The sequence below is a fragment of the Elephas maximus genome, chromosome 1 (genome assembly GCF_024166365.1).
Source record: "Elephas maximus indicus isolate mEleMax1 chromosome 1, mEleMax1 primary haplotype, whole genome shotgun sequence".
Lineage (NCBI taxonomy): Eukaryota > Metazoa > Chordata > Mammalia > Proboscidea > Elephantidae > Elephas > Elephas maximus.
Genome location: NC_064819.1, coordinates 97,543,197 through 97,569,153, shown reverse-complemented (window position 1 = coordinate 97,569,153; position 25,957 = coordinate 97,543,197). Strand labels below are relative to the sequence as shown.

At 41.7% G+C, this 25,957-nt stretch overlaps 1 pseudogene; it reads right to left on the bottom strand.

Annotated features, from left to right (window-relative positions):
- On the bottom strand, positions 1–25,823 carry LOC126079473 (DLA class II histocompatibility antigen, DR-1 beta chain-like; annotated as a pseudogene).
- Positions 25,824–25,957: the final 134 nt, after the last annotated feature.

Sequence of the window (25,957 nt, the reverse complement as noted above, 5' to 3'; positions counted from 1 at the left end):
TGATTTTCACTCCATGTTTATTTGAGAAAAGTTTTACAAAGCAATGTGAGTGAAAGTGAGTTCAGATGCATGCAAAGGATTAAGGCATGAATAAAAAGAAAACGAGGAAAAAATGAACACAAGGCACTGTAAGCAATATTGGGGCCCTCAAGGCCAATGCCAGGGGCTTAGGAAACCCATCATGGAGGTAACTTTCTGCAGAGTCACTGAACCAGGAAAGAGCCAGGTCCTGAAGAAGCACTCTCTCTGTGGACGAGTAAGAGTGAAGCACAAAAATCTGTTCAGGCTGTGAAGAAGCTGGGGCAGAGGGTTCTTCCTTGACAGTCACCATCATCATTTCAGCTCAGAAGCCCTGGAGGAGACAGAGAAGAACGTTGTTTCCAAACCTCATTCTACAAGCAACTTCTTTTCCCCCTCTCTCAGGGCCTCATGTTATAGCAACCCAATCAGAAGAAAGAAAAAAAAAATTCCTAAGTCTCCATGATCCAATGTTGCTTTGTTGCCCTGGGCTTTTAAACAGAGAGAAGGATCCTTAGTACAAACTGTTTGATCAGAAGTCTGAATTCAGTTTTTCCTGATATTTCTGTCTCTTGTCTTATCTCCTCTACTATAATTCTAGGAGAACCAAATCTCATTCTAAAAGAGGATTAAAGTGTATTACCTGTCGGTTGAAGTCCAGAGTGTGCTGGGGAAGAGAGAGGAAGATGTGTGTTTATAAGACATAGAGGCACATCTGTCCCCACATACCACGTCCTCAGTTCTAGATCTCCCATCTGAGATTTCTCCAACACCACAACCCATATCACACGATGGCGGAGAAGAGAGTAGAGTCTGAGAGCCTGTCATCTATGAAGCTTCTGCCACACAAATCCAGCATAATTTCATTTGCCTCAGTGGTTCTTCTTTCATTTGCCCCAGGATCCTGACCCAAGATCTTCATGCACAGTAGCCTTTATCTGCCACAGGTTACGACCACTATGCTTTGACAAAAGAACCATGGGTTCTTTATTGCTGGATGTCCTGAAATCTGGGATTGGCTGGAAAACAAAAGCTTTATACAGGGTCACTGCTATACAGAAAACTAACTTCGTATTTCTTCCCTCAAAGAAGTCCACGGGGAATCTCAGCTATCAACAGGTTCCTTACCTTCCTGATTCCTGAAGTGGATGAACAGATCCTCCCCATGGGAGAGGAGACCCAGAACCAAGCCCCCGATTCTACTCAGCATCTTGCTCTGTGCAGATTCAGATTGTGCTCCAAAGAGAAGAAGCCAGGTTTAGTGATTTTTACCACAAATCCAACTTCTCTAATTGAGACCCTGAAATTCAGAGCTTTGAGAATGGGGGAAAGAAGTCTGCTCTACAAAACAGAATAACTGGCCATTTCTGGAAGAAAAAAAAGTTTTAAAAATCTCACTGAGAAGATACAAGGTTCAGGCATTGAATTCATAAAATATCACAGCCCTCACATAAGGTTTGACCACACAGCTGATGTGTGAGGAGCCTGAGACTCAGTGAGGTTAAGCAGCTTGTCTAGAATAATAGAGCAAATAGAAGGCAGAGCTGAGATTGCATTCCCCTCAGGTAAGGAAGGGCCCTGCATTGTAGAGGATGCTCCTCTTCTCGGATCACAGTGAACATCTGTACAACTCAGAGCAACAGCACAGGAAGCAGAAGCCTAGGCCCAGAGCAGGGGACAGATACTCATAGCCAAGAGGGTGACCATGTCCTGTGATATCATAAGAAGATTCAAAATAGGGACAACCTCATTTCTGCCTGCCAGGTCTAACGTCTCCCCAGGGGTATAGGTATTTGTGGAAACTATAGCAGAGGTACTACCCACAGTGACCTGTCCTGAAGAGGAGGAGAACATGGAGCAAATAAAAACATGGTGTGGGAAGGGGAGAAATTCAAACTCAGGGATGAGCAAAGTCCCCCTTCTTGGTAAGTGAGGAACTAATGACGTCAGATAACTTCTCACTCTATTCCACTGTGACAGGGCTTGTCAGGCTTGGGTGCTCCACTTGGCAGGAGTAAACCTCTCCACCCTGAGGAATGGTTTCAAGCATCACAAGGATCTGGAAGGTCCAGTCTCCATTCTGGATCAGGCCTGTGGAGACAACCCCAGCCTCCTCTTCCTGGCCATTCCGGAACCATCTGACTTCAATGTGGCCTGGATAGAAACCATTCACAGAGCAGACCAGGAGGCTATGGTGCTGCAGGGGCTGAGTCTTTGCCAGATACACAGTCACCACAGGCTCAACTACAAGAGAAAAGGTGGAGAGAGTAAGTGAGGAAGACCTTTTTGTCTCTCTTCAAACCCGGGCTCAAGTCTTGGGCAGGCCTCCTTCAAGGCTGGCCATGTGGCCATAGTAGTCAGTATGTCATGGGCCTTGAATTTAATCCTTACACATGGACCCATTAGATTTGAGAGACATGAGTAAAATTGTGGGTTTTTCAATAATTGAAACAGTTATTTGCTGTTGAAGTTTTACAGATCTTTGCAAGGCATGTAGTGTTAAATTAAAACTGTGATTTTTAATGCTCGGGTGGTGGGTTCAAATCCAGGCTCTGCCTCTTACTGGATGGTACTGGAAGAGTTTTTTTTAAATTCCTCTGTGCCTCAGCTTTCTCACCTATAAAGAAGGATAATGATAGTGACTTACCTCCTAAGGTTATGTGAGAATGGCTGCAATTAAAATATGTGAAACAGTGGCTGGAACCTAGCATTCAATATATGTTAGCTAGTTATTATCCTTGTGTACTCTGAGAGAAAATGTGATTCAAAGTAGTGTGGAGAAATTGGGGAACAGCAGTGGGATAGGTGGGGACATAAAAGTATGAAGTCCTAGAAAGCTATATTGATGCACTCACACCTTTAGAGCCACAGAAATGGTTCTACCACTGGGAAGCAGGAAAAGACAGAGGTGATTCTCTAACTCTCTGAGATGAGTCCCAAGGAAAGCATGAGGTCCAAAGGAGAGATAAAGTCACAGGGAAGTCATTCGTTCAAAAAAGTTCTAATATTTACTCTCATCTAATGAATGTCTCTCCTTTTTCAAAATAAACATATCTAGTATTGGAATTGTTGCCCTTTTACAACTGTCTCTCTTTCCAAACTGACATTTGAGATCAGGGGCTCATTAATACACATGCTTAATGCTTTGGACAATCCCTGACACTAGCAGACCCTCAGTAAATATAAATATTTTTTTTAAAAGGAGAAACTTAGGAAAAAAAAAAAAAAAAGGAGGACCTTGGGAGACAACATTTTCACAAAGCTACAAAATGGTAGATTTAAGATTGATAGTAAATCACTACTAACAATTTTGCTATATATCTCATTTAATATTAAGTGTTTAAATTCTGAATATCAAGAATAACAGAGTCAAACTATAGGCCACAGACTGAAGAAAATGCTGAATCAAATATCAGGAATATGTTAATAACCTTACTTCGTAGAGAACCCATTTCTCTGAAAACACACTAGAACCCTAGAGGTATTAGTCAATAGATAATTTTTAGAGTAGTGATAACAATTGGCCAACAAATATATGAAAAATGTTTAAGATCCCCAGATAGCAAGAAATATAAATTAAAAATGAAAAGAGAAATTTTCAACTGAGTATTCAGCAATATTGAAAAAAAGACCTAACAAAGGACAATATGAACTGTGTTACAACTATACAAAGCAATAATATCTAACTAGTTAAACACTACTAACATTATTATAAAAATAGCAATATTGGTATATTAATAAATATTATACTTCAAAGAAGCTAGTTTCATAAGTATTTCAACTATGTAAGATTATATACATTAAAAAAAAAGAACAAAAATAGCAGGAAATTTAGACTTAAAAGAAGCCTCAGAAAGGTCAGATGTGCCTAGGAATTTCTTTCACCTCCACCCCCCTCAAAATAAATTACTTTTCCCTCAATGAAATGCTTATACGAATAAACAAACAACATACACTTTTTGGATAGCAGCGGTTAAGTGCTCAGCTGCTATCCAAAAGGTTGGCAGTTTGAATCTACCAGCTGCTCCATGGAAACCCTGTGGGGTTGCTACGAGTTGGAATTGATTTGATGGCAGTGGGTTTGGTTTGGTATGGTTAGGGCAGGCTGTGACTAACCTGACATTGTCCCAAAAGTTACTTTCCTCACCTTAACCTTCATTCAAACACATACACCTTAAATTTCCTTCCCCAAATGTCTTAGCACTCACCTCAATCAGTGTTTCCTCTATCTCAGGCCCCTTCACTATGGCCCTCATGTCCCTTCCCACCTCATCTCACCCCAAAGTGGCCCCAGGAACAATCTGAAGGCCTCTTTCCTGTATCCACAGCGCTCCCCCCACACACCTACACACTCCCTTCCTCTGCCCTCTCACATCACAGGACCCCATGCACTCTTCCTTCCTCTGACCTCACACTCTAGGTGCGCGCGCGTGCGTGCGCGCACACACACACACACACACACAGTTTCCCCACTCCCACGGATGCCTCTCCCCTACCCCCCGGCAGCTCGTACTCACCTCACAGATGCACCAAGAAGCTCTCCACCTGTAGTTGTATCTGCAGTACGTGTCCACCTTGGCGCATTCCTGCTCTATATAGCCTTTCTGGTGGTTCTAGTAGTCGGCAGCCAGCTGCCCCAGCTCCATCACCACCATGTACTCCCCGACGGCGCTACTGAAGTGCAGGTCCTCCTCTTGGTTATTGATGAATCTCTACACAAACTGCTCTCGCCGGCCTATTGGAGAAATGACACTCAAACTCATCTTGTTCCAGGAAATGTGCTGAAAGGAAAGGAATGATCCAGTCACGGGTGGCCTCTCGGGAAGAAACTGATGGTGAAGCCCACCAGTAATGGGCCCCTGGCACAAGGTGGCGGCACTAAAGACTCCTGATGGGCTCCACCCGCAACACCAAACCTGTGTGTCTTCGTTTTTCATTCAACTGATCCTGACTGAGGCCGCACAGGTCCTTTGATCCACTCCTGCTTAGATACTTGGCTGGAGACCTCCAAGTTGGAGCCAGATGAGGATTTGCCCCTATACTTGTCATCTACATCACCTTCTCCTGAAGCCATGCCTCCTCTCACCTCCCACAGTTCTTCACCTGTTCCTCTAAACACTTCCTACCTCCTCCATTCTGTAGATACTTCTTTAGTATCTACTGACCTGTGCCAGCCCTGTGCTGCCCACTGGGAATCCAAAGGAAGGAAAAACAGATTTCTCCAATCTACTCATAAAGCTTAAATTGTAGTGAAAGTGATAGATAAAAGCCAAATGCACAAAAATTCATACATGAATGAGAAATATCAAAACGGGAAAAGTGTGGAGTTACATACAGAGGATAATGGTATGATGTAGATTGCCTAAGGATGCCAGAGAAGGAAAGCTTTTTGAAAACTGCCATTTAAGATGATGTTACAGATTGAATTGTGTCCCCCTCCAAAAATGTTGTAAATGTGAATCCCTATACATATGGTTATAATCCCATTTGGGAATGGGTTTTGTCTGTTACGTTAATGACAGAATATTAGTGTAGGGTGTATCTTAAATCAGTATCTTTTGAGATATAAACAGAGCAGACGGAGCAAGCCACAAGCAAGCAGACACAGGGGTAGATAGATGCCAAGCAACATGAAGACTGCTCAGGAACAGAAGCTCAAAGAGACAAGGACCTTCTTCCAGAGCCAACAGAAAAAGAAAGGCTTCCGCTAGAACTAGCACTCTGAAATCGGACTTCTACCCTCCTATCTGTGAGAAAATAAATTTGTTAAAGCCACCCACTTGTGGTATTACTGTTATAGCAGCCCTAAGTAACTAAGACAGATGACATGAAGTATTAAGTTGATGTGAGCTAGTGGAAGATTGGGGTGTGTGTCTGAGTTTGGGCTAAAAGGTAGGCACATTTCAGGTAAGAGGAATACCATGCACAAAAGCTTGAAAGAATTGATGAAGTTCTGCAAGAAACCAGAAGACAAGAGTTTACTGAAGTACAGAGAGCAAGAGGAAAGGAATGGAAAATATTAGACTGGAAAAATCACATGGAGCCAGGTACTTAAAAGCCTCGTAGGTAACGTTAGGATTTCAGATTTATACCAAATATAATAGGAAATGAGAAACTATCAACTTAAGCAGATTAAAACCATGATCCAATACCGGTTCCCTATCCCATGCCTGGAAACCCTGGTGGTGTAGTGGTTAAAGAGTTCAGTTACTAATCAAAATTACAATGATATACCATCTCACCCCAACAAGGCTGGCATTAATCCGAAAAACACAAAATAATAAATGTTGGAGAGGTTGTGGAGAAACTGGAACACTTATACACTGCTGGTGGGAATATAAAATGGTACAACCTCTTGGAAATCGATTTGGCGCTTCCTTAAAAAGCTAGAAATAGAACTACCATACAATCCAGCAATCCCACTCCTTGGAATATATCCTAGAGAAATAAAAGCCTTCATACGAACAGATATATGCACACCCATGTTCATTCCAGCACTGTTTACAAGAGCAAAAGGATGGAAGCAACCAAGGTGCCCATCAACGGATGAATGGATAAATAAATTATGGTATATTCACACAATAGAATACTACACAACAATTAAGAACAAAGATGAATCCGTGAAACATTCCATAACGTGGAGGAGTCTGGAAGGCATTATGCTGAGTGAAGTTAGTCAGTTGCAAAAGGACAAATATTGTATAAGACCACTATTATAAGAACGCTAGACAAAGCTTAAACACAGAAGAAAATATTCTTTGATGGTTACAGCATGGAGAGGGAGAGACAGGGGTGTTCACTAATTAGATAGTAAACATGAACTATTTTAGGTGAAGGGAAAGACAACACACAATACAGGGAGGTCAGCACAACTGGACTAAAAAAAAAAGCAAAGAGGTTTCCTAAATACAACTGAACGGTTTGAAGGCCAGAGTAGCAGGGATGGGCGTTTGGGGACCATGGTTTCAGGGGACATCTAGGTCAACTGGCATAACTAATGTATTAAGAAAACGTTCTGCTCCCATTTTGGCAAGAGGCATCTGGCACCTTAAACGCTAGCAAGCAGCCATCTAAGATGCATCAATTGGTCTCAACTTACCTGGAGAAAAGAAGAACAAAGAACACCAAAGACATATGGTAAAGATGAGCCCAAGAGACAGAAAGGGCCACATAAACCAGAGACTACATCAGCCTGAGGATGGAAGAACTAGATGGTGCCTGGCTACCACTGATCACTGCCCTGACAGGGAACACAACAGAGAATCCCTGATGGAGCAGGAGAACAGTGGGATGCAGATCTCAAATTTTCATAAAAAGACCAGACTGAATAGTCTGACTGAGACTAGAGGGAACCTGGAGGTCATGGTCCCTGGACCCTTTGTTAACCCAAGACTAACCATTCTCGAAGCCAACTCTTCAGGCAGGGATTGGACTGGACTATAAGATAGATAATGATACTGGTGAGGAGTGAGCTTCTTGGCTCAAGTAGACACCTGAGACTATGTGGGCAGCTCCTGTCTGGAGGCGAGATGAGAAAGAAGAGGGGACAGGAGCTGGTTGAATGGACACGGGGAATACAGGATGGAGAGGTGGAATGTGCTGTTTCATTAGGGGGAGACCAGCTAGGAGTACATAGCAAGGTGTGTATAACTTTTGGTGTGAGAGACTGACTTGATTTGTAAACTTTCACTTAAAGCACAATTAAAAAAAAAAAAAAGGAGAGAAAGAATATACCAAACTGGATGTCAGAAGAAACCCTGAAACTTGCTGTTGAACGTTGCAAGTAGCTAACCGAACCAAACCCAGTGCCGTCGAGTTGATTCCAACTCATAGCGACCCTATAGGGCAGGGCAGAACTGCCCCACAGACCTTCCAAGGAGTGCCTGGCGGATTCGAACTGCTGATCCTTCAGTTAGCAGCCGTAGCACTTAACCACTACGCCACCAGGATTTCCGCAAGTAGCTAAAACAAAAGAAAAAAATGATGAAGTAAAAACGCTGAACAGAAGATTTCAAAGGGCAGCTCGAGAAGACAATGTAAAGCATTATGATGACATGTGCAAAGAGCGGGAGATAAAAAACCAAAAGGGAAGAACACGCTCAGCGTATCTCAAGCAGAAAGACCTGAAGAAAAAAATTCAAGCCTCGAGTTGCAATACTGAACGATTCTAGGGGGGAAATATTAATGACGTAGGAAGCATCAAAAGAACACGGAAGAAAAACACAGTCATTATAACAAAAAGAACTGGTTGACATACAACCATTTCAGGAGATAACATATGATCGATAATTGATGGTACTGAAGGAAGAAGTCCGAGCTGCCCTGAAGGCATTGGCAAAAAACAAAGCTCTGGGAATTGAGGGAATACCAATTGAGATGTTTCAAGAAACTGATGCACCACTGAAAATGCTTACTTGTCTATACCAAGAAATCTGGAAGACAGCTCCCTCGTCAACCGACTGGAAGAGATACATATTTATGCCTATTCCCAAGAAAGGTGACACAATTGAATGTGGAAATTATCAAACAATATCATTGATGTCACATGAAGGCAAAATTTTGCTGCAAGATCACTCAAAAGCAGCTGAAGCAATATGACAACAGGGAAATGCCAGAAACTCTAGTTGGACTTAGAAGAGGATGTGGAACCAGAGATATCACTGCTCATGTCAGATGGATCCTGGCTGAAAGCAGACAGCACCAGGAAGATGTTTACTTGTGTTTTATTGGCAATGCTAAGGCATTCGACTGTGTGGATCATAACAAATTATGGACAACATTGAGGAGAATGGGAATTCTGGAATACTTAATTGTGCTCCTGAGGAATCCGTACACGGGTCAAGAGGCAGTCGTTCAAACAGAACAAGGGGATGCTATACGGTTTAAATTCAGGAAAGGTGTGTGTCAAGGCTGTATCCTTTCACCATACCTATTCAATCTGTATGCTGAGCAAATAATCCAAAAAGTTGGACTATATGAAGACTCATTAACAACCTGCATTATGCAGATGACACAACTTTGCTTGCTGAAAGTGAAGAGGACTTGAAGTATTTAGTGATGAAGATCAAATATCATAGCCTTCAGTATGGCTTACACCTCAACATAAAGAAAAAAAATCCCAGCAACTGGACCAATAAGCAACATCATGATAAATGAAGAAAAGACTGAGGTTGTCAAGGATTTTCTTTTACTTGGATCCACAATCAACACCCATGGAAGCAGCAGTCAGGAAATCAAAAGAAGCATTGCATTGGGGAAAGTGGCTGCAAGAGATCTCTTTAAAGTGTTAAAAAGCAAAGATGTCACCTTGAGAACTGAGGTGCACCTAACCCAAGCCATGGTGTTTTCAATCGCCTCATATGCACATGAAAGCTGGACAATGAATAAGGAAGACCAAAGAAGAATGGACGCCTTTGAATTGTGATGTTGGCAAAGAATATTGAATATACTATGGACTGCCAAAAGAAGGAAGGAATCTCTCTTGGAAGAGGTACAACCAGAATGCTCCTTAGAAGCAAAGATGGTGGGCATATATTGATGATATCAACTTGTTTATCTCCAGCCCTAGACTCTCCCTAAGTTCAAGTCTCATATATTTATTTGACCCCTTGACAACTTCTCATGAATATCAAAATGTCATATCAAATGTCACTTAAAGAAAACCCTTATTTATAGCCTCCCACTTCAAACCATTTCCTCCCTTGATCTTCCGTTTCTCAATAACAAGCACCAACATCCGTCCAGTTGCTCAAGACAAAATCCTTAGAATCTCGATTTTCTGCTTTTCCTCACCACTCACATTTTATCCACCAATAAGTCAACCCAAATATATCCCAAATATGTCCACTTCACTCCCTCTTTATCACTACAACACTAAACGAAGGCACAAGTATGTCTTCTCTGGAGAATTCCAGGGAACTATGTTCCTAAATGGTCTCCTTGCCTACATTTTTGAACCCTACAAGCCATTCTCTACATAGTAGGTAAAATTATTTTAAAATATAAATTATCTCTCCATATAAATAACCCTCCAGTGGCTTTACCTATCTCTTTAAATAAAATTCAGATTTCTTACCATGGCTGTCAAGGCTTTAATGATTTGGCTCCTGACGCCCTCTCCAACCTCATCTCATGCCACTCTCCCCCTTGCTCGCTATGCTCCAGTCACTCTAGCCTTCTTTCTCACCCTTAAACACGGCAAACATCCTACCACATTTAGACCTTTCTCTTGTAGTCCCCTCTCCTTGGAGCACTTGTCCCTTAGATGTTCACATGGCTGGCTTCTTCTCATCATTCACATCTCAGCTAAATGTCGCTTTCTCAGGGAGAGGTCCCTAGTCACCTGAACTGCCCTGCTGTGAATCCAGTACTCTCTGTCTTATCACCCTGACATATTTTCTTCAGAGCACTTAGCACTTAAATATTTACAGGTGTATTGTCTTTATCTCTTGTGATTAGATAAGTTTCATGAAACTAAGTGTCTTTTCTCTTATTCACATTGCATTACCTAAGCCTAGGACAGAAGCCAGAATGTAGTAGTTCTCAGAAAAATATTTTTGATCTAAATGAATAAACACAGGCATCCGAGAATTGATCTCTGTGTGGAAAGCAAGAAGGGGCACAAGCTCTAATACTCCTTTATTCAGATAATGCACTATATCCCTCCCACTTCCTGTGTCATCTTTCTCCTCCTTCTAGCTGGAAGAAGCATTTACAGGTAATGAAAACTCAATTTTAAGAAAGAGGGAAAATTCTATTGTATTTCATTTATTTTGATGGATCTCTTACAGTGCAGAGTGTTTATGCAAGCTTTGGAAATTTTCAGTAATGGTGCTGACTTAGGTGGGAAAAGAATAGAGAAGAACTAGAAGTAGAGAAGTAACCAGAACTATTGCCGTTGAGTGGATACCACTCATAGTGACCCTATAGGACAGAGTAGAACTGCTCCATTGGATTTCTAAGGCTGTATATCTTTATGGAAGCAGACTGCCACATCTTTCTCCTGAGGAGTGGCTGGTGGGTTTGAACTGCTGACATTTTGGTTCGTGGTTGAGCACTTTAACCACTGCACTATCAGGGCTCACTAGAGGTAACCAAAAAAAAAAAAAACACCCAAACTCGTTGATGTCTAGTCAGTTCTGACTCACAGGGACCCTGTAAGACAGAGTAGAACTGCCCCATAGGGTTTCCAAGGAGCGCCTGGTAGATTTGAACTGCTGACCACTACACAACCAGATATATCTAATTAAGGGAAATAAGGGCACGGAGAATGAATCTATGAAATTTGGGATAAGACTCCCAAGGCCTATGGATTTCTAAGACTTGCTTATTGGCTTTCAGCTTTATGGGATATGAATAGCCTTCACAATCTCTTTGTACCCCTGCTCAGGTTATATGGGTGAACCACATGAAAGTGCTGATATTTGATCATTTTTTATATACAAAAATAGAATTGTGTATAATTTATCCTATACTAGCTTAAGCCCTTCTTGTAGGCTCAGGCCAGAAAATGTGAAGACGTAGGAGAAGTTGATAGTATAGAAAGGTTCAAAATAGATTCATAACGAACATGAACCTATGACAGGTTTGTAGAAGATGCCTTAAGTTACTTAAGTCACCAAAGAACACCCCACAGATGCTCCATATCTACAGGGTCATTCCAAGCATGAATCTGCACTGCTTCAACCCAATGGTGTTTCCACAGGAAAAAGAAAGACTATCAAACTCACTTTCTGTCAGAGAAACTCCAATACAGGGACATAGGTCTAAACCCCATGAACCACAGGGTTTAGTAAGAAAAGAAAGGTGATAATGAAGAAGGCTTCTTGAAATCATACTTACGTATTAGAGAGAGGTACCAACATCACAGATCTCATTGAGGGCATAATAGTATCTTCTATTCCCTTCCACTCCCCATAAGAAATTCAGAGAATCCTTTATCTAGCTACCTCGACACAATAAAGGAAACAGTTGGAATTAGTTTAACATCATTATTTCCAAATCCTCTCAAGATCATGAGGGAATGGGATGAGAGGCTTGGAGGAGGGTGATAAGAAATAGCCTATCTTAGGACCCTTAAGCAGCTCTCATAGGGAAAGCAAGCATCCACGCTTCTCTTGTGGGAAGAATTTTTCACAATTTTTTTTTTTTTTTTTTTTAAAGAACATGACTTCATATGGCCCAGACATGGTGACCAACTCTTTCCCTACTTCTCCCACCCCATAACAGCTACCACCCAACGTCCGCACTTACGCCAGGTGTCCCTGGACAAAGCCAGAGGAGGGCTCAGCATCTTCAGTATCAGAGTCAGAGCTGCCATCCAGGTGCCCCTGGGGAACCACAAGCACACCATGCTGGAGAACAGGAGAGCACAGGGTAAGAGAGGAGCAGGCAAGTTTCCCTCAATGAGACCTGTGACCTTCCTCCACTCACATCCCAAATAATAGGAACCAAGGAACTCATTGCATTGCCTCTGGATTGGGTAACCTCAGTGTTGAGAACCAATCAGTATGAGAGGAATACCATCATCAGTTGCTGGTCAGTAATTTAGTCCTCTTATGAAACTTAGACTTTTCTTCATTAAGAGGATTATTTCAATTCAGTACTATAAAGATTTCATCCAACTTCATCTAAAGCCTTCTAATTGACTCCTGTTGTGAGGCAGCCCGTGCAGGTCAGTGATGTGTACACACAAGTTTAAGCCCTTTAGGAGCCTTCATCTCTCCTATGGTTAGAGACAGAGCTGTTTGAACAAGCGTATGTGAGTGTGTTTAGGACTAGAGGTGGTGGAGGAAAGATGACTGCAAGTCAGGGGATCTTTAATCTTTAATCAAGTCAGCATAACTCAGTGCTGTAGATTTGGGAAAATGACCTTTTCATAGGCAAATGGAGACACTGTGATTTTTTCCAGGAATCTCAATACTGGAAAATGCTGTGATTCTTTGGACATTTGGAAGCCTCCTCAAGAAGCAGCATTCCCTGGTAACTGAGGGTCTGAAGAATTATGGGGTTTGATCAGAAAGTATAGTCTGTACCACCTTAGGGTAGATGTCTCTGATAAACAAAAGGAAATTAAAGTTAATCAAGAATTTAATCTGAGTGAAAAGTTTTTTCAACTTTGTCTCCTGATACTGTCACTGAGTTTAGAGGCACCTCCAGAATACATGGGAGGCAATCTATATGGAATGGAGGGTCTTGAAGGCACCTTTGTACAGCACTCAATGTAACAATGTAATATGGTAAATGGTTCAAATCAAAGGATGCAATGGGCTTAGAGATCAATAAAGGACTCAAAGTCAACCTTTGGCACACGTCTGCTTTAGAATACTTAATATTTGTGTGGGAAAGTGTTCAGTTCCTTGACCTCAGTTCCCATTATCATTTTCTCACTTAACCGGGGATATTTTTCTGAATTGATCCTCTTCCCGTGCTTTATCTTAGGGAACGATGTAAGAAGACTTTGCTAATTAATACGTTATAGAATATTCAGGAAATGGAAAACTATGGAAAAACTGTGAATTCTATCCTTTGAGGTAATCATGTAACTTTAAATGTATAATTCTACTTTTGGATAATTATTAGAAATATTAAATGTATAATCTCAGATTCAGAAAAAAAAAATCTAAAGTTCTCCATTAATTCACGTCTACCACAGTTCTGACAAGCAGTCTTTCTTTATGTGCCTTAATATTCTAGTGACACAGTACTCAATATACTATAATAAAAACTGATTAAACTTCATTGAGTGATTCTTGAGCATTCACTTTGTACCAAAAATTTTCCTGAGAGCATTTTCTGCATCACATTTTTATTTAATTGTCACATCAGCCCCATGAGTTCAGTACCCTATTTATCCCTACAGATGAAAAGAATAAAATGATAGCGATTAAATGACTTTTGCAAGGATACAAGGGTAATAAATGGTACATTCCAGGTTGAATCAAGTTACACATGATTCCAAACCCCATGAGCTTAGTCATTATATCATACTACCTCACATTCAGTGTCTGAATACAAGTGTCCCTTGTAGTAAAAACATTTTTATCCCTTTAATCTATGGATTTGAGTAGTCAGTAAGACCACTCCTTTTTTTTTTTTTAACTTTTATTGAGCTTCAAGTAAACATTTACAAATCAAGTCAGACTGTCACATATAAGTTTATATATACCCTACTCCATACTCCCACTTCCTCTCCCCTTCCAGTCTCTCCTTTCGTGACAATTTTGCCAGCTTCCAACTCTCTCTATCCTCCCATCCCCCCTCCAGACAGGAGATGCCAACACAGTCTCAAGTGTCCACCTCATACAAATAGCTCACTCTTCATCAACATCTCTCTCCTAACCACTGTCCAGTCCCTTCCATGTCTGATGAGTTGTCTTTGGGAATGGTTCCTGTCCTGGGCCAACAGAAGGTTTGGGGACCATGACCGCCTGGATTCCTCTAGTCTCAGTCAGACCATTAAGTATGGTCTTTTTATGAGAATTTGGGGTCTGCATCCCACTGTTCTCCTGCTCCCTCAGGGGTTCTCTGTTGTGCTCCCTGTCAGGGCAGTCATCGGTTGTGGCCGGGCACCAACTAGTTCTTCTGGTCTCAGGATGATGTAAGTCTCTGGTTCATGTGGCCCTTTTTGTCTCTTGGGCTCATAGTTATCGTGTGACCTTGGTGTTCTTCATTCTCCTTTGATCCAGGTGGGTTGATACCAATTGATGCTTCATAGATGGCTGCTTGTTAGCATTTAAGACCCCAGACGCCACATTTCAAAGTGGGATGCAGAATGTTTTCATAATAGAATTATTTTGCCAATTGACTTAGAAGTCCCCTTAAACCATAAGACCACTCCTTTTAATGAATGAAAGCATTTTATACAATTTAGGGGAGATTCTTTATAGCAATTCTAGTTTCCTCAAAAGATTCCCCTTATCGCCATCATTACAATCCTCTGGAAATGACAAAATTTGAACTTATATAATGACACCCATGTTCTCTTTGTTATTAAAAATTAACAGTGACCTCAAAATTCTTAAATCCAACCTATTGTTCTCAATCATTATTTCGGATTTCTCACCATATTGTAATGCAACACTTCAGATGCAGGCTGACCATCTCAGAACAGAAGTAGTGTCTCACTTTGGAAAAACATATTTTTACTAATGTGGAAGGTTCAAAATTTCTTGGAGAGCCTGCAAAGAAGTCACTATTATTCCTGTATTTGAGAAGAAACTATGTCCCTATACCCCAGTGATAACTCAGGATTGTTGGCAAGGGTGCAATTTGCAACCAGGAGTAGATCACATTTCATTTCATAAGCAGAAACTCCTAATTTGTACTAATTGTAATGTGTGATAATCTGGGAAAGCCAAGTATTACAGAAAATGGGATGGCAAAGAAAATTAACTCCATTTTGAGAACATGCAGAAATATGGTTAAAGAGAATTCTATCAAAACTTGTTCATCATTCTGCATCCCACTTTGGAGAGTGGCATCTGGGGCCTTAAACACTAGCAAGCGGCCATCTAAGATGCATCAATTGGTCTCAACCCACCTAGAGCAAAGGAGAATGAAGGACACCAAAGACACAATGTAATTACGAGCCCAAGAGACAGGAAGGGCCACATAAATCAGAAACTACATCAGCCTGAGACGAGAAGAATGAAATGGTGCCCGGCTACAACCAATGACTGCCCTGACAGGGAACACGACAGAGAACCCCTGAGGGAGCAGGAGAGCAGTGGGATGCAGATCTCAAATTCTTGTAAGAAGACCAGACTTTATGTTCTGAGACTAGAAGGACCCTGGAGGTCATGGTCCCCAGACCTTCTGTTAGCCCAAGACAGGAACTGTTCCCAAAGCCAACTCTTCAGACAGGGATTGGACTGCACTATAGGATAGAAAATGATACCGGTGAGGTGTGAGCTTCTTGGCTCAAGTAAACACATGAGACCATGCGGGCAGCTCCTGTCTGGTGGGGAGGTGAGAAGGCAGAGGGGGACAGAAGCCGGCTGAATGGACATGGGGAATACAGGGCAGAGAGAAGGAGTGTGCTGTCTCATTACAGGGAGAGTAACTAGGAGTATATAGCAAGGTGTATACAAATTTTTATATGAGTGACTGACTTGATTTGTAAACTTTCACTTAAAGCACAATAAAAATTAAGAAAAAAACCTGTTCATATAAATGTGACATACAATTTAGAAAACATTTATTTTGAAAAAGAAAGAGCCAATGACTATGACCTAAGTCTTCTTTGTTATATACATTTATGAGTAATAAAAATGTGCTCCTTTAAAAGTTATATCTTATACTTTTTTCCAATATTAATTCAAACTAAGCATGGTTTGAATTAATACTGAAATCACTGTAGCAACTATCAGCAAACTATCCATCCCAGTGGTGATCTCCAGGCTGAAGTTTTTCAGTGAAAGCGAGAGGAGGTCTCCTGCTCTACTTCTGCTGTGCATGAGAGGTGCCATTTAAGGGTTTATTTCCTGAGGAGAAGGCAGTTAAACTCGGTCCTGGAGGAAAGAAATTATCAGCACAGAAGTTCTATAGTCTCTGATCTCGAGACATGAAATTGTTGGTCTGTATCTATGGGAAATAAATCCCAACACTTTTGGAAACAAGCAAGTGAAATCAGAAGCACAAACTTTCTATTGAAAACAGGTAAGCTGAATTTTGTAGCATTAGCATTTCTGAGTCCAACCAGTTGTCACAGAATGGGACTCACTTTAGTAAGCCTGAGGGGTTGCAGTAAATATTGGAAAATGGGCTGTTTTAGATATCGGTCACGCACAAATAACATAGAAAGTCTGTCACTTGTCCAAGTAGAATATTTTCAGGAGTTTTCAGGCCAGCTGCCATGGCTGATCTGTAACTTGCAGTGAGAGGCAAGTCACTAGTCCTTATATCTAAGAAAAAAATAAAGAAGAAGAAGAAGAAATGGGTAAACAGGCAATGTCTTCTTTCCATGGAAAGACCATCATCTCCTTCGACAGAAGACCGTGCCGTATAACAGGCTTGGTAAGGCCCTACCCAGGGGTACAGCAGTGATGTCTCTCGTCACTGTCTAAGTCAGGTGACAGGGCTTTTTCAACTTGTGAATGCCATTTGTTGACTCAACTTACCATTGTCTTATAATAATTTAACAGCTTTTTTTTTGTTTTGCACCAGAATGTTTGCCATAAGGTAGTCATAGAGAGTAGAACTAGAATGGGGTACCCATGCATACTGTATGTAGAAGTTACCTTTTTTTCGCTTTGCTGTAGAGCTTGTGTTCATTGCACAATGACAAAGTATCTGCCTCTTTATCCAGCACAATACTGACCAGATTATTCTTTAAAATCCACTCTGGCATTCCTCTAGCTGCTACCCAGTAATTTCAGGTGTTTTGGGCAATGAAGAAATGGATGAATCTGTTGAGCTGTACCAACTTCTTTACCATCTATTTTGTAGAGCTCCTTGTGAAGTCTGGAATGCTACTTGTTTTCTCTAAAACAGATAGTAAAATAATTTATCAGTTATTTTGCTCATAGTCCACCCTTCTAAATGAAGAACATATCTATCCTGAAAAGCCAAACATTAAGCACTAGTAGGACTTATTCATGGCAACAAAATTTTACCTAAATAAAATTAATTTGAATATTTATAAAAGATTCCCCAAGGGGAAGAAGGCTTGTCTTGACAACTCTTTCTACATGGTGTGCCTGTCAAACAAAGCAACTCTTTCAATATTGTACAGCTGTTTAGAGAAACCTGAAGCTTACCACCCTCACTAATTATTGCTAGTATTCCTATGATTTTCGTATGTGCCATTCCATAAGTTACACAAACAAGATAAAGGAGCAAAACTTGATGCTACTACACAGCCATCTAGAGATGCTAAAGATGGTCTGGGTGCAAAAAAATAACCTGTTGGTTTCTAAAGTTCAAAATTTTGGGCTTGACTTTAAAGAAAGAGCTACTAGAAGAGTATGGTCAGTTGTTAAAAATAAAAATAAAGATTTCAGTTAACTAAAAAAAAAAGACCCAAACCATGGCTCTACTATTACCCAAAGGAAAAATACTTTCTAACAACCGCAGCAGAATACCTATTAGAAATTTTAAGCTTCTGAAGAAGTGAGGAATCCTCATTGCTTGAACAGTCTTGAAAGCTATGAAAAATACAAAAGGATAACAAGAGTCAGCGCAAGAATTAAGAGAGTTTAGGGTGAGACAGTAAGTTCTGCCACCTAGGCAAAATGCAGAGAAGTTGGTTTACTTTCCCTCCAGAGGTAAAGTTAAACACTAAAGTCTTTTAACTGCCAACATTTCCCTCTGTGTTGTTGCCAACATTGAGATCTCTTTAATCTTGCCCAGAGTCCTTCCACCTATGGCCATGTGACTTCAGACCACCAGAAATAAACTTCATATGTTCATCTAGATAGGCTTCTTTTTTATTTTAATTTTTTGGTTGAAAATATTGATGACAAAATACACACATTCAACAATTTCCACATGTGCAGTTCAATGACATTGGTTACATTCTTCACGTTGTGTCACCATTCTCACTATCTGTACCTATATTGTTTTACCACCATTAACAGAGACTCTTTGCTCTTTAATGTTCTCATCTGTGCTTTAGAGTTCCTGTTGCCAATTTGATCTCATATAATTCTTTAAAAGAGCACAACGATCAAGGCAGACATTACCAATTGAGCTAAACTGTAGTTTAAAGACAATTTCATGGGATAGTTTTAGTTCAAGGTTTAAAGATTATTTCTGGGCAACAGATTAAAGAAATAGGCTTCTGAGGGTGCCTCTTATTGTCCTATTAGTTTAAAAAAGCATCTCTATCATGACCAAGCATTAAAACTGTCAAGTGAGTTGTAAAATTCCAGATGAGCTAATGAATGGTCAAGCAGACCATGAAGACATTGGGAGGAATTTGTGGCATCAGTAATCTGTATACTTTTGGTAGATCACTGCTACGGTATCACCTATGAGGTCTTTCTTAGGCTGGGTTCTCCAGAGAAGCAAAACCAGTAATGCATATATAAATATATACAGAATTTTATATTAAGAAAACGGCTTACACGATTGTAGGGGTTGGACCTTCCCAAGTCCTTGGATCAGGATAGAGTCCTTTCCCAATTCACGGAGCCGCAGAAGCTGGTGAACCCAAGATGAGCAGGTTGGAGAGCCGGGATCTCGCTCACAGACTGTGACGGTCGAGGAATCCCCAAGGTCGGCAGGCAAGACTGCAAGGTTTCTCCTGAGTCACTTAGCTGCAGAGGCTGGTGAACCCAAGATACGCAGGTCAGGGAGCAGGACTCTTGCTCACAGGCTGTGAAGATTGGCGAATCCCAAGATGGACAGGTAAGCTGCTGGCTCAAGTCCCAAGAACCAGAGGTCAGACAAGAGACAGCTGCTGGATCCAGAACAAGTGAGTAACCTTTGCAAGGTGAGCAGAAAGGAAGTAGGTGGCAGAAGGCGGAGAGATGAAGGCTGAGGGGACGGTGAGCCACAGGCCCCGCCCCCACCAGTACCACTCAGCAGATTCCATCATGGGGGTGATCACATATCAAATTGCAACAGGCAAGTGATCACAACATTATACAACTGCCAAAATACTGAGAATCATGGCCCAGCCAAGTTGACACACAATCTTAACCATCCCAAGGTCTAAGCATAAACTTCTTGGGAAGATGAAGAGATACACTTAAACTCTCCACAGGTTTCCTAAACCAAGAGTGTTGGGACAGCTGTGAATCTGTACAGCTTTCCTAAGTTGTGAAATTGTCACACAGTGAAATGAGGAAACTTGGCATGATTCAGGCTGATATGATGGGGCCCACGCTGAGAGTCTTCTCTGTATTGGGCGTCTAGATTTAAAACGTATACTCTGCTGGAAACTCAGAAGCTGTCCATCATTATTGTTTAAATAATTTCCAAAGTGTGCAGTCACGATGTTCTTAAAAGGCCAAACATGTGAAATCTCTGTGACCCTGTGATCTTTGTGCAGAGATGCATGAAGTTCACTAGAAAGGAAGTTGCTGTCATTGTGCCCATAAAGTGCTGTTAGTGGTCTCTGCACAGGTTCAACAGCGAGTCAACATCATCATGCCATATACCCTGATCAAAAGGATGAAAAATATTCCTTGCAGGTACACCATCACTCTTAACTCTGTCTTTGTGTGGTCTTCAAACCCACCAAAAAAAAAAAAAAAAAGGTCTCTACGATCGGCAGTAGGGTAGTAATGAAGGGTTGCCTAGGTTATGAAGCACCTTGCAACAGGAAAACATTGTGTAAGTGCCTGTCATGGATTGAATTGTATCCTCCCAAAATGTGTCAACTTGGCTGGGCCAAGATTCCCAGTATTGTGTGACTGTCCACCATTTTGTCACCTGATGTGATTTTCCCATGTGTTGTAAATCCTACCTCTATGATGATAATGAGGTGGGATTAGCAGCAGTTATGTTAATGAGGCAGGACTCAATATATAAATCAATCTCTTTTGAAATATAAAAGAGAGAAGTGAGCAGAGAGACCTGAGGATCTCATACCACCACCAAGAAACAAGAGCCAGGAGAATAGCGTGACCTTTGGACCTGGGGTCCCTGCATTGAGAAGCTCTTAGACCTGGTGAAGATTGATGACAATGACCCTTCCCCAGAGCAGACAGAGAGAGAAAGCCTTTCCCTGGAGCTGGCACCCTGAATTTAGACTTCTAGCCTTCTAGACTGTGAGAGAATAAATTTCTGTTTGTTAAAGCCATCCATTTGTGGTATTTCTGTTACAGCAGCGCTATGTCACTAAGACAGTGCCTAAAGAGACATCACTGGTTCCCAGCTCCTACGGAAAATTCTGAAACTGAGAGTTGTCTTTTAGAACCATCTTTAATTCATTTTGCCAGAAAACCTATACCTCAAACAAAGATTTATAGAAATCATATTTTGACAGTGTTTATGGTATAAAACTGACCAAAGGTAACCGGTTCACAATGTTCTGTTCTTTTCACCTTAGCAGATGTGGAAAACTTGAAAACAACAGTCATTAAACTCCACCACAATTTTGTTACCATTAATCATTATAACACCATCCCCCAGTCAGGGGCCATGGGCCATCCCGGTGCCATGAAAAGCCTGCTGTATAGATAACCCAGGAACATACAGCATCCACTGAATGGAGGATACAGAATTTCCCTGTGGTGACTGCAATCACCACAGCTGGTAACAGGTGAACAGGCCCTCTAGTAACAGCTGAACCTGTACTACAGCCAGGCAGCCAGATGCTAGTGGAAGGTACTGGTAGAGGCTGAAGAATGCTTCATAAGCACCAATCATGCTGCCTACCTCTTCTGGAAAGTTTCCAGGACTGATGAAACACCAATTCACATATTCAAGAAAGCCAAAACACCCCAATCAATATAAATAAAAAGGAAAACACCTTAGAAATACCATAGTGAAACCATACAATACCTAAGACAAAGAGAATACCTTAAAAGCAGCCAGAGGTGGGAAAGGCAGCATACCTTTAAAGATGAAAGTTATTCCAACTGCTGACTTTTCAGAAGCAAGGATGCGAGCCAGAAATAGTTCAGTGATGTGTTCAATATGCTGAATGAAAATAACTGCCTGTCTGGAATCCCTTCAATAATGAGAAAAACATTTTCGGATGAACAAAAACCCAGATCATTTGCCACCAACAAACTTTTACTGAGGAAAATTCTAAAGGATGTACTTCAGGCAAAAGGAAAGTGAGCCCAGATAGAAAGTCTGAGATAAAATGAGGAACGGAAAGCAAAGAGAGTGGTAAATACGTGATCATTCCCAAATATATCAACTGTATAAAACAATAATAATATTGTCCAGTAGAGTTTAAAAATAATATACAATTAAATCATAAACAACAGTAATATATAAATTTAGAGGAGAGAATAAAATGTTAAAGATAGGGTAAGAGGACAGAATATGAAGATTCTAACATACTCATATTATCTAATATTTGGGTAAAGATATTGATTCAATTTGGACTTAACTATGCATGTTGTCATTTCTAGAGTGAATACCAGGTAGTAGAAATAGTAAAGAATTTCCAAAGTTGGAGAAGAAAAAAAAAAAAGGATGATATTTACTTCACCAAGATATAATAATTTCTGTCTGCTTTCTACACTGCTGTGGACCACGCCCTTAATGGCAGACCTAACAAGTGACAAAATCAAAGTAACTTTAACCACTCTGAATAGCAATTGTAAGAGAAAAGCTTACACATATAAGATTTCCCTTGTTTTCATTCCTTCATTCCAAGAGTCTCTGTCCAAGTAGTCCAAAAAGTTCGGAAGGAAACTGGCTGGTCTTGGGCACATTCCAGGTAGTGGCAGTACCAGGCATAACTCTTGATGTAGTTCTGAGATGGTATCTAGAAGCCCTTTTTGAATATTGCTGTCAACTTTTCTTCCTTGAGGTGGTGCTCAGTAATTTGTCCCTTTGCCTCTAAACTAATCATTCCTCAGGCCCTCTTGCCAGCAAAAAAACTGCAGGACAAACCCACAAGTGTTGTTAATAAACCCTCAGATGCTAGTGGAAATGCACATTTCTTGAGATTACCTCATTGCGTAATACCTCACCTCCCCCATTTCACATTCCATTCCCACACAGAAACCATTCCTTTGGGGCAGGTATCTTCCCTCAAATCTAATATGTTAGCTACCTTGCTGAGTGTTTCTGTACAGAGGTTAGGGGTGGGACAGTTCTTCACTGTTCATGATTGGCCCCAGTGTTTAAGATGTTTAGCATCCTGGTCCTCAGGAAATTAACAGCCTGTCTCATCACCACCAAAAATGTCCCCACCAGGTTTCAGAATTCCCTTGAGGAGGAGTTGCATCCCTTTGAAATAAATCCTACTATGGACTGAAGTTCTGAGTCATCTGGGTCCCTATTTGCAAGGCTTTCTTTACATGATGAGGACAGTTCAGGTGTGAGGTAAGACCGTGGCACTGCATGGGGTTGGTCAACAGGTTTTAGTTTTCCCAAGATTAGCATTCTTATGGAGTCCCCACGTTCCAACAACATCTTCTTCTGGATCGTTGGTCAAGAGAACTCTAATCCATAGACATTGTAAGTTAAAACACTTCCCGAAAAGTCTGAGGTCTAACATCAAATCAGTTCTTGGGTTAAAATTTCTGGTTATTTTGTGTGTAAGGCCCAAAATGAACTCAAAGTATAAAGGGAATGTAGGAGGATATAGTGAATGGGGTGCTAGACTGGGAGTTTGGAGACCCCTTACTATTCATGTGATCTTGGGTGAATCAACTCCTCTCTCTTGTTTTCAATTTCAACTGTATAACGGGAAGGTTCTTTTCAAGCTCTAATATTAACATCTTTTCATAATCTTTCTGTGTCTCCACCCCATCATTCGTAAGACTGGGACAACATGTGCTCACCTGTGACGGAGGCTGTGCATTTCCTTAACATTAGTGAAATATTCCAACATTGTGGCCACCCAAAAATTAAGCTCTGGCAATGATCCAAAATTCTACACAGATCTCAGAGGCCCAAGAAGAGTTTCTTATAAACTGTTTGTATTATTTATTATTGTATCCTGTAAAAGGTGTCTATCTTCCACAAGATATTCACAGTGGAAGAAAAAAAATCATTGGAGAGAGAAAGAGTATGTATTTTAACGAAGGATCAGTAAGGGAAATAAGGAGCCCTGGTGGCGCAGTGGTTAAGAGCTACGGCTGCTAACCAAAAGGTCAGCAGTTCTAATTCACCAGCTGCTCCTTGGAGACCTTATGGGGCAGTTCTACTCTGTCCTATAGGGTTACTATCGTTGGAATCAGCTTGATGGCAGTGTGTTTGGGTTTTTTTTTTTTTGGTAAGGAAAATAAACTAGAAGGGGGAACAGGTGAAGAAGGAATCCCTGCCTACTTGTATACTACTGAACCCTGCAGCCTTCTCATGTTTATGGCCACAATACTAGTTAACTATCTATTGAGTGCACTGTACTAAGCAACTTATATATTGTTGCCTCATTTAATCCTGACAACCATCCTATCAGAGCAGGCACTATTATTACCAGTAAGTGACAGAATGAGAATTTGTATCCCAAATGTGTGCAACCCCAGAACCCAGGCTTTTTAAGCCACCACGTTTACTAACTCTTATTTGGTAGTGGTACAGAAGAAGGTAGAATGCTTTCTCTTTTCAAAATTTCCTGGCACCCCAGAAACTAAACAGTTGCTGTCAACTCAGTCATGATGAGTTCATAATGTCAGAGAAAAACAGTGCTCCATAGTGTTATCAATGGCTGGTTTTTTGGAAGTAGATTGCCAGGGGTTTCTTCCTAATCTCTTAGTCTGGAAGTTCCACTGAAACCTGTTCAGCAACATAGCAACGTGATAACCTCTGCTGACACAACTACTGAAATGTGCTTGAGACGCATTGGCCAGACATTGAACCTGGGTCTCCCACAGCATGGGAGGCAAGAATTCTACCACTGAACCACTACTACCCCAGACACGACCAAAACCAAACCCACTGCCATTGAGTCAATCCCAACTCACAGCGACTCTATAGGATAGAGTAGAACTGCCCCATAGGTTTTCCAAGGCTGTAAATCTTTATGGAAGCAGACTGCCACATCTTTCTCCCACAGAGGGGCTGGTGGGTTTGAACAGCTGACCTTCCAGTTAGCAGCCGAGAGCTTTAACCAGGGCTCCTTTTCCAGACACGACCGTCATATTTTCAAGCCCTGTCTGCTGTTACAATTGCTGCTACGTGAAAATACTCCATTAGACTCAAAGCTGTGTTCTAGTTTTGCTGCTATGTATTTTTGAACAGGAGTTCCCCGGAGGTGTAAATGGTTAAAGCGCTCAGGTGCTAACACAAAGGTTAGAGGTTCAAGTCCACCCAGAGGCACCTCAGAAGGAAAGCCTTGAGATCTACTTCTGAACAGTAAGTCATTGAAACCCTATGGAGCACGGTTCTACTGTGACCTGCATGGACTCAGCGAGTCAGAGTTGATTGAATGGCAACTAGTTTACATTTTTGAACAAGCATGTAAGCTCTCTAGGTCTCACTATTCTTATCTGTAAAACAGTGAGCTACTTAAAAGCAGGAGATCATTTCTTACCCATCTTTTCCCCCACTCCACCTAGTAGAATAACAAGCAAAGACGCTTCCTTTCTCTTTCTTTGATCCTAAAATGGGGCCTTGATCAGGTAGATATATCGTATGTACGGTAATCCGTTGCCTTCTATTTTTAAACAGAACAAGGCATGCCAAATTTCTGTGACTTACCTTTCTTTTGAGAGGGTTGGTCCTGATGGGGTTGGTGGAAGATTATGTGTGCTGTTCGTCCGTACCTGTGATTGACGTCTTGTATCGAGGCCTCCTTCATTTATTGGAGACACGATGCTACCGTTGTATAACAGACACAGTATTGATAAACTGCAGTAATCATCTAGGGTGGCGGGGAGACCATTTACGGCAGCAGCCTTCTGGGAAAGCGGCTCTGGAAACTCTCACACGCAAACCCTTCCAACGCGAGGCGCAGACTCCTAGCTGGGAGGGCTGGGTCTACCGTGCACTTTGCTACTTGACCTTTCCATGGTCTCTGGCCCTCCCCGGACTTCTGACCCTTCACTTGCAAGGTGTGTGTGTGTGGTGGGGGATGGAGGGGTAGGTTGGGGAGGCTGTCAGAGACAATGATCCGAGAGCTTCTCCTCTAACCCTGGACTTTAACTCCTCCCCTTGGGGTGGGGGCGGGGCGAGGAAGAGCTCCGGCCAGGAACCACCCGCCGCCGCCGCCGCCGCCGCCGCCGCCACCGGGCATCCCTTTCCCCCTCCCCACTTCCCCCGCCCCGCTCCACCGAGGTGAGGTCACGCGGGGGACGTCACGGGGTTGTGACGCCACTGAGGGGCGGGCCTCCGAGAGGAAGGGGCGGGGCCTAGGCGGGCGGCG